The following is a 9827-nucleotide window of genomic DNA, read 5'->3' on the forward strand; positions in this document are numbered from 1 at the left end:
TTAAGAAAAAAAACAAATAAAAATATGTTAAAAAATTATTAAGAAAAATTATTAAGAAAAATAAATATTTATTTATAAATTTATATAGAAAAACATTAAAAATAAATTTTTAAAAATGGTGCATATCACCCTAGAGGGGAGTGAATTTTTAAGAAATTGACTGGCTGATTTTGAGAGAAATCTGCCGACAGAGGTAGAATCTTTTGTTGGAGTGGCCTGATTTTTTCCAAGATTTTAACGAGATTAAGGGCTTTATTTTCCAACATGTATTGTCAATAATTGGTATGAACACTATGTCGATGAGGCCAGCATATTTGGTTTTTCAAGACTTCTGTCTTTTCGATGACAAAAAATGAGTTGTTAGACTTTGCAACTAAATTGACATCAGCGGGAGACCGTTAGTCAAGGGAATGAGGATATACAATTCGGTCGCATGTCTCATTTATTGTAAAGGCCCATTGGTTCGAGAGTGCATGGGATTTTAAATTTTTTAAGGGTAGCTAGAAGAATGTTGTTAATGGATTTATGGCAGGGTTGTCGACCGAGAAAACTTGCAGTGCAACGATTGGTAGGCATTCGATTCTATAAACTGGCCACAATCAATTAAAATGGAGAGTACTATTGTATTACAGCCAATGCAAGGAGTAGAATACATAACTGTTTGCTAGTCATGAGCAGTCCAAGGTTGGAACTAGAATAGCTTCTAACCATTCATAGCCTTAGTTTGTATTTAATATTATGTTATTGGGATTTTCCTCAAAGAGTCTGTTCGAAAAAGGTAAAGGAACGGGCGATCTAAGTAACATCCCAGTCTTTTTGAATGCTGGAAGCTGGGCAACCGGGTGGAAGTCTGTTGCTCTCCCAATAGGTAAGGGCCTGAGATAGATCAGGACATATAGAAGTGGATACCTTTTTGATGTTAACTTAAGCAGATAGACGAGATGGGGTTCGAATGCTAATACCACATGACTTGCTAAGGAGGATGGCCTGAAAATAGGATAAGTATGAAAATTTTATGTTCAATATATTTTAGAGGAGATTGATTTGGATTTCATGAGAAACTAGCAAATCATTCTATTTATAGAAAGGTGCAGATCTCAGGACGTAGAGGATTTTGGGAATATTAAAATAACTTTTGAAAAAAAAAGATTGTTGTGCAGAAAGGTAATTAAATTTAGACAAATTGCTAAGGGATTTGTTTCAAAAAGTTTTAAAATCTTTTTCACCACCTACGGATGATCCATAATATGTCATCTCTTCTCTGTTAATGACATGTAGTGTCTAAAGGAGTGGATCTAGGATTCACAATACATTAATTACACCTGTGATTGAGTGAAAGTCCTGTAATATGTTAGAGATAGGGGCAGCGTCTACATGACAGTATATTTACTGGATGCAAACCCCCCCCCCCTCAAAAATATATATCTACCCCCCTAAAAATACCAAAATGTTATCCAAAGATAATTTAAAAATGTAATGGAAAATTTTCTAGATTATTATAGCCTACCCCCAAACATTCCTACCCCTTACCATCTACCCCCTACCCCTTTATAGATATTAGGATGCAAACTGTTCCTACCCCCCCCCCCCGCTCATGTAGACACTGGATAGGAGAGATCAAGGCTAGTCAGCGCGATTTTTGTCAAGATCATAGCTCCGAAAATAATGATCGTAAATCAAAATATCAATCGATACCTTAAACATCAACCTATAATTATATACTGTTATATTTTTTAAATTTTTAATTTTTTTTTCTCTATAAAAGGTTAAGTAAAAGTCATTTTTTAAACCTAGTAGCCCCGAACCCCTGGTTAGTTGGATCATAGATGAGGCTAATCGAATCAAGTGGTTATTAAGCTTCTTATGAGACAAAAAATTTTCTTTACAGATTTTAATATATAACTATGATGCTTTATTTATATAATATTCTATTTACAATTATAACAAATAAAATAACAATCTTTTTTTAGGACCCATGCGCTCAACGTTTTTACATACTCTACATTGAAACCAATCTTCAAAATAATTTTTATAATCCTGTTTGCATATAATACACATATCTTTTAATAATTTTCTAACAATGTTTTTTGTTTGATTTTTTATTCTTCTCTTTTAATAGAAGTTCCCTCTTGAATGGGAATGAGGTAAAGATCTCAGCCTCTTTTCCCTTGTTCCTTTAATTTGCGAATTACGAGATGAGATTGGGATAGGGATAAATAATGAACCTGAGAGATTAATGTTTGAAGGGATAGGAATATCATTAATTGAATTGCTAGTAATTGTACTAAATGAGGGGCTATGAATAAAAGGAAAAGTGTTGTGAAAAGAATTAATCGATGAGCTAGGAATAGACATAATTGAGGAACTTGAAAAAGGATTTCCAAAACTTTATCCTAATATAAACGATCTATCATGATTTGATGAAGGAATAAAATCCTCCTCCCGAAAAATACTTTCATTATAGGGGTATATTCCACACGATTCAAATTCTTTTTGAATATTTTTTGAGGAGGCTGCCAAAGGTAAAATATCCTTTATAACAGAGGAAATATCATAAAGGGAAAAAGAGATCCCACGGTGATTTTGCAACCCCGAATCTATCCCATTATTATAAAAAAATTTTAAAGGCCAATATACTGTCTAGTCTAAAAGTTCCAATTTTGAGTAGTGGAAGAAATGATAAATGTATTATATCATTATCTATACAATATTAAATAGCATGTTAAGATTAATGGGATATGCGATTATCCAAAATTAGTAAAATTTTATATTTCTGGCTAATCTGGTATTAGAAATAATGTGACTTAGAAACATAATAAATTCAACTTTTTGCATCCATCCAGATCCTTAAGATGCGCAATACATCCCTGTAGACCGTCTCTAATAAAATGATTATAAAAATTTTTACGTGGAAAATAAACATGGGGGGGGGGGGGGTATAATTTTCTAGATGGTTAACAGCCAGTGCCATTGTTATTAGAGTGCCTCTAACAATTTTTGATGGGTTTTGCACAGTTGTCAAGTCTGTTTCGTCCATATTATAAATTGACATAGGTCTTAATTCATGTTGATCTAGTATTCCCTTATATAGATTAAAAAAAATAAAGAAAGGCCTCTTTATTAAAACCAGCGAGCTAAGCTAGTAGCCTCAAGGAGATCTTAGAGATAATCTTGGATTTCTTCTCATAAATGAAGAAAACCATTCTTCATCAGACATTTAATTAATTTTCCATGATTTGGGCATTTTTTTGTTTAATTGAATTGCATGATAATAAGCTTGAATATTTATTTGTATATATAAATAATAATATTATAATTTTTTTAATAACTTTTTAACAGATAAACTATAAAACATTTTACTACATGTAATATGATATTCAACAATTTTATTTTTTTCATCTCTAAAATTTTTTGTTTATTATTTTGGCCTATCTTGGGTATAGTGCCAGTCATTTTTTATAATATCATAATAAATTTACTCAAAATTAATCTAATTTTATAATATAACATCATTTGACCTTCTTATAAGGCCAAAATTATATCCTGATAACTAAAATGATCATATCCAATTGTATCAATTTGAATCATATTATATTGTCAATTTAATAGTTATTTATAAAAATATTTATTTGCTAGATATAATTCTTTTAAATAATTGATCTTATTATCAGTCTAAAATTTATATGCTAAAATAATGTATATTATAATCACAATATATATTATATTATCACAATATATATTATATTATCACAATATATATTATATTATCACAATATATATTATATTATCACAATATATAAATATACACAATATAATGAAGATTTTAGTTTGCAAGATATTTATTTAGGTCTGTTATAATATTGAAATTGAAATGTATTAAGAAAATTATATTAATAAACTTATATAATAATTATTATTTTATATATGCATTTATAAAATATTATATTTTACCTGTAAATAGATGATATTTTTCTTGATGAAATATCATTTTCATACAGTTTTATAACTTCTTCATAATCATTTTTATTAAAAATTTATAAATATGCGTACCATAATAATCAGTGGCGTCGCTAAGGGGGGGGGGCGCAGGGGCTCGAGCCCTCTGAAAAATTTGAATAGCCCTCTGAAGCAAAATTTTTTTTAATGACTCCTTAATATCCCCTTGAACTAAAAATAAATGTTTTAATTGCTCTCTGAACAATTTCTTTTATAATTCTACCAGTAGATAGCCCGTAAAAATGACGGGGAATAAGAATTTTCTTCTTATATTTTTGCTAGATGTTACCTGTTATTTGAAAATTATATCCAATTTTATTCTTTTTACCCCCCCCCCCTCAGGCCAGGTTCAATCCATTAAAACTAAGACTAAAATTATTGTTTGAGTAAGAATAAATTTAAAGCTTTTACTTGATAATACCAATATTATTTGTTAAATATTACCGATCACTTATACCTAATATTTAATATTAAAAAAAAATTCCCAGGCAAAGTACAAAGCCATGATAATTTTAAAAAAATTCTTCCAAGCCCAATGAAAGATCATAATAATTTTGGTAGTTGAGAACTGAAATAAAACATTTAAATAATCATAATGAATTTAAAAATACAATCAAAATCAGATTTTCATGGGCCTTGGTTTTTTGATCAGGCCGAGCCCAAGCCTGCAAAATAACTTGCTTTAGGCCAATGTCTGACCCATAGTTAATAATAAAAAAATTATCAAACGTCGAAGCTCATAATTTTCCCCAAGCCCACCCCAATATAATTTATAAAAATATTTTCCAAGCCCAGTCCAACTCATAATAATTTTGTAAAAATTTTTCTCGAGCCTGACCAACCCATAGTAATTTTCAAAATTTTTTCCCAAACCTGGAGATAAGTAAATCTCTAAAAACCAAATCTTTTTTTTATTCTATCATAACCCTGCTCACCCCTACTTCAGACCAAGGCCAACCCATTTAGACTAAGAGTGAATACTATTTTTTTGAATAAAAATAATATTTAAATTAGCTTTTGAGGGCTATATAAATATTCTGTGTTAAATATTACACCAATGCCTAATATTAAAAAAATTCCCAAGCCAGGTCCGCACTTGGGATAATTTTCTCAAACCTGCCAAAGACCATAATAATTTTGGTAGTTGAGAACTGAAATAAAATATATAAAAAGTCACAATGCATTTAAAAATACAATCAGAATATGAAAGTTGCATGGGCCTTGGTTTTTGATCAGGCCTGGCCATGTTTTTTAAAGAAATTTTCAGGCCAATTTCTAGCCCATATTTAAAATTAAAAAATTTTTTGAAAAATGTTTAGCAAGCTACGTCCAAGTCCAAATTGCGAAAAATATTTCCCAAGCCCTGGAAAATTCAGAATAATTAATTTTTTCCTTGGATCCTGAAAAATAGTAAGGGGTTTATAAGAATTAAATTTGTCTAATATATGTATATATTAATTAAGAAAATTTTTCAAAATTATCATCAAATGAAGGGGAAATATCTGATTTACCTATCATTATATGAAATTCATGAATACACATTAAAGTACCATGCTGAAAATATGTTCATCCTAATTTAAATTTTAAATAAACCACCACCTTTCCAAATGATTTATTATTTAGTTACAAATTATAAAATTAAATTTAAGAAATTGATATTAAATTACAATAGAAAAAATAAAAAGATATTTTAAGATCAAATAATAGGAGGTTAACTACAATCATAGTCAAATTATATATAAGTAAAACAAAAATGTTATACATTTTATCAAAAATGTTATAATAAGTTATGAATAACATACATTCTACAATTATGAAGTTATGAGAAAATATACAACACTATATTATAATAGATTGAATTATTTAATGGTAATTGAAGTATTAGTAAGTGGACAATTTTTACAAAATTATTTAATTCTTTATTTTATTCTTCAAAATATTACACTGCTAATAATATCTGCAATTTCTCTTGGAATATCTGTCAATTTTCTCTTAAACCATACAATAAATATATTACAATAACTCAGATCGTAACATTAAAAGGTGCTGGAAAATAAAGATCTACTATATGTCAAACAATATATATGGTTAAAAGAAAATATTGATGATATTACCAAATATCTGAGTCAATTTTAAAATTGACAGACAAATGTAAAATATTAAAAGGCAAAAATATAAAATAGTTTTTTATTTTAGGAATCTAAAAATTGACATCTCGGAACAATATTATTTTATATATGTATGTAAAATTAACTGCATCATACCATAATGAAATTGCTATCCCTATGTCTAATGATTCTGTACATTATGTTACTATTATTTGTTATATTATTGAATAATAGCTAGATCAAGATAATGCCAACAAAGAAAATGAAAACCCTATAGTTATTAATAAAAATATTCCTATTCTTAAAAGATTATATCATTTCTATTATAATTTTATTTTATAACTCAAATATAATAATTTTATATAATTTATGGAAAAATTATATTATCTTTCAAAATAAAAGTTATTATTAGTTTTCCAACTGTTTATTAAATATTGATACAATTATTTACAACATATATTTATTTATTAAGTATATAAATAAAATTTAAATATAACCATATCAAATAATAAGTTCATATAAAGTTTAATAACTGAATGGTAATATATAATAATAAATACAATTAAATATTTACATATCTTTTAATAAATAATTAATAATTGAATCATATCAAACATTTTGAATATTTTAATTTTTTTAAAACTTAAATGTGTCCAAAATGTATTAATTTGTTAAAATTTTAAGGATTTTTTTAAAACATTTTGGAAGCAGCTTAAAATAAAATTTCTAAAAATTATAAAAATAAAATTTGGTATTTATTCTATCTCCAGTTTTGGTATAATAATAAAAATGATTATTTTAGAAAGGAACTATTAAATATACACAAGAATTTCATATAAAACCTACATTTATCTTAAAAAATTATTTAAATGCTTTTAAGACCTTCATAAATATTCTTTTAACTTCTCCCTTAACAATCAATCATAATTGCTATGTATACATAATAAATTAAGACCCTGAATTTTGACCCTTGACAATAATCTTCTAAATGGCCAATGGATACCACCACAGAGTTTTTGTGAGACAATCAGGTTGATCTCATATTTGATTTAAATCTATGATAGGAGGTCTTTGTTTAAAAGAGTATTTATGAAGGTCTTAAAAGCATTTAAATAATTTATTATGATAAGTGTAGGTTTTATATGAAAATCATGTGTATATTTAATAGTTCCTTTCTAAAATAATCATTTTTATTATTATTCCAAAACTGGAGATAGAACAGATACCAAATTTTATTTTTACTATTTTAAGAAATATTATTATATTCCCAAATAACTTTTCTTTAAACCCAAAAAATTTATTGAATAATAATTAACTAAAATTTTATTTTAAGTTGCATCCAAAATGTTTTAAAAAATCCTTAAAATTTTCACAAATTAATAACAACACTTTGGACACATTTAAGTTTTAAAAAAATTTAAGTTTTAAAAAAATCAAAATATTCAAAAAGTTTATCAAAGTATACTTTAAAAATAGTTTTGATAATAAAATTGTTTTACCCCTAAATTCATAGATGCATACTGCGACATTAAAACTCTCCTTTATTCTACCCAGTTTGAAGTTTAAATTTATTTGAAGCCAATTTTAAAAGACTTGAATATTCCAATATATTAACGTTTCATGTAGGTTAAATATATAAACTATAAAAAAAACCTTATGAGAAGATGGTAAAATGTGTTATAAAATTGAATGAATGTTAAGGTTGTTACATGATTACTATTGGACCGATTACCCTATAATCATTTTTATTGGACAAATTTTTTTTAAAAGAACACTATTGGCTAAATTTGATTGACGTTTTTTGAGGATTATTATAATAGATTGAGTAATATATAGATTTCATTCTATTATTTAAAAATTAATAAGACTATCTAAATTTTTATTAAATGAATACTATTTTAATTATTAGATTAGATTAATACATATAAATTATATTTTCACTATGTCAGCTTGCGATCAAATTCTGTGTTAAAAATATATCAATATCACTCACTAAATATTAATTTAGCATTATCAGTTGAATCTTAATTGACTTTTATTATTTAAATTATTATATAACCCTAATTAAATTAATATAATCATTTATTAATTGAAATTTAACAAATTTAATTGTAATTCGCCGAGTTTAACATCACTAATCAACTATATTATTGATTTTTAAATTTAATTATCATGTCTCTTTCTAAAATTATTTTCAAGGTCCAAATCCAAATAAGTATAAGAGATATATTTATAAAAAGTAAGTAGACATATAGTTTATAATCCTCTATTATATATAATTATTTATAAAATATTAGGTAAAATACCACTTTTGCAGACGTATTTGACAGTTATATAATATATTACAGTTAATATTTTTAAAATTTTACTAATCAATGCTTTTGATCGTCGGTAGAGTCGTAATACACAATACGGAAATAATTTAAATTTTGAAAAGATAATTGGCCTAAGGATCAGAAGTTCTGGTAAGTTAACACAATGCAATTATTACTATACGATGTGTCAGAAAGAAGTGTGGGGAAAATAAGATTTTTATATGGGTAGAGATTAAGCTATTTTAGCATTTTGTTATAGATATTTGGCAAATAAGGAATATGATAGAAAGTATGTAATGAATATTAGGACTGAAAATGAAAATAAAATTATGAATTTATTATGTATATATATATAATGTATAATAATTATATATTACTTTGAAAAGGGTTTACTGTTGAGGGTTAATGATATTTGATTCATTGGCCCATTTAAGACAATAATATTTTTGATATTATATGTCTGAATTTACATTTTTACATCCAATGTTTGACAATAAGTTATTGTCTTATTAAGGTAAGCATTAAGACTCATTGAATGTTTCCATCAGCCGGAAAACAGACCTCACGTAATGCAGGACACAAAGGATTGCTGAATATTTATATGATTAAGATATAAATTTGTGTAATTGAGGGTTTATGAAAATATGGTAATAGGAAAAAAGACCCCCGGAAAAATAACTCCCGGAAAAAAATCCCATGGAAAAAACCCCCGGAAAAAAACCCCGTGGAAAAAAAAATTCAAAAACAAAGAAAATCGTTATTTTTTTAAATTTTTTTGTCAATTTTTCTTAAATTTTTTTCTCAATTTATATTTTTATTCCCATTTTTGCTTTAAGTCATTGTTAATCTTTATTTTTCTGATCTTTCCTCGATTTTTTCTTCTCAATTTTCACTTATTTTTTTAGTATAACCTAATAATTTATATTGATAAATAATTTTATAAGCGAATGCCACAATCATTAACAGCTATTAAACTTAAAAAAAAACACATATTCGAAGTAATAATGTCTAAATGTCAAGAACGGGATTTATTTCCTGATCCATTATATATATACATGGATTTCGAAATGTCTGCTATGAGCGCGGTTAAAACTGTCATTGGTATGATTACTAATATTTTAAATTTATATTTATTTTTTCAATTAGGGGATCACATCATAATCAGAGGATGCTTTTACCATTTGTGTCAAAATACCCATATAAAAATTTAAAAGCTAGGTCTGGAAAGCCAATACAGAAGCTTCTTTTGTGGCATGATGGACGGCTTAGAATTTGTTCCTTTATGTGATATGGGCAATGCAATGGCATTCCTTAGATCGGTTACTCCGAGCAATGGTAAGGATATTCTTGAATATTTGGATAAAAATTACATTAATGGAGTATCAAGGGAGGTCATTTGAAGCCAATC

The 9827-nt window shown here is 26.5% G+C and overlaps 1 long non-coding RNA gene across 1 annotated transcript in view; it reads right to left on the reverse strand.

The window, feature by feature from the left end:
* The window catches only part of LOC135930564 (uncharacterized), a 28641-nt gene extending 20959 nt beyond the window's left edge, over window positions 1-7682 (reverse strand). Inside the window, exon 1 of the long non-coding RNA XR_010572808.1 lies at window positions 7604-7682. This is a non-coding gene — a long non-coding RNA (uncharacterized LOC135930564). The remainder of the gene's footprint in view (window positions 1-7603) is intronic.
* Window positions 7683-9827: the final 2145 nt, after the last annotated feature.

The sequence above is a fragment of the Gordionus sp. m RMFG-2023 genome, chromosome 5 (genome assembly GCF_954871325.1).
Source record: "Gordionus sp. m RMFG-2023 chromosome 5, tfGorSpeb1-WG-v2, whole genome shotgun sequence".
In the NCBI taxonomy this organism is placed as follows: Eukaryota; Metazoa; Nematomorpha; class Gordioida; order Chordodea; family Parachordodidae; genus Gordionus; species Gordionus sp. m RMFG-2023.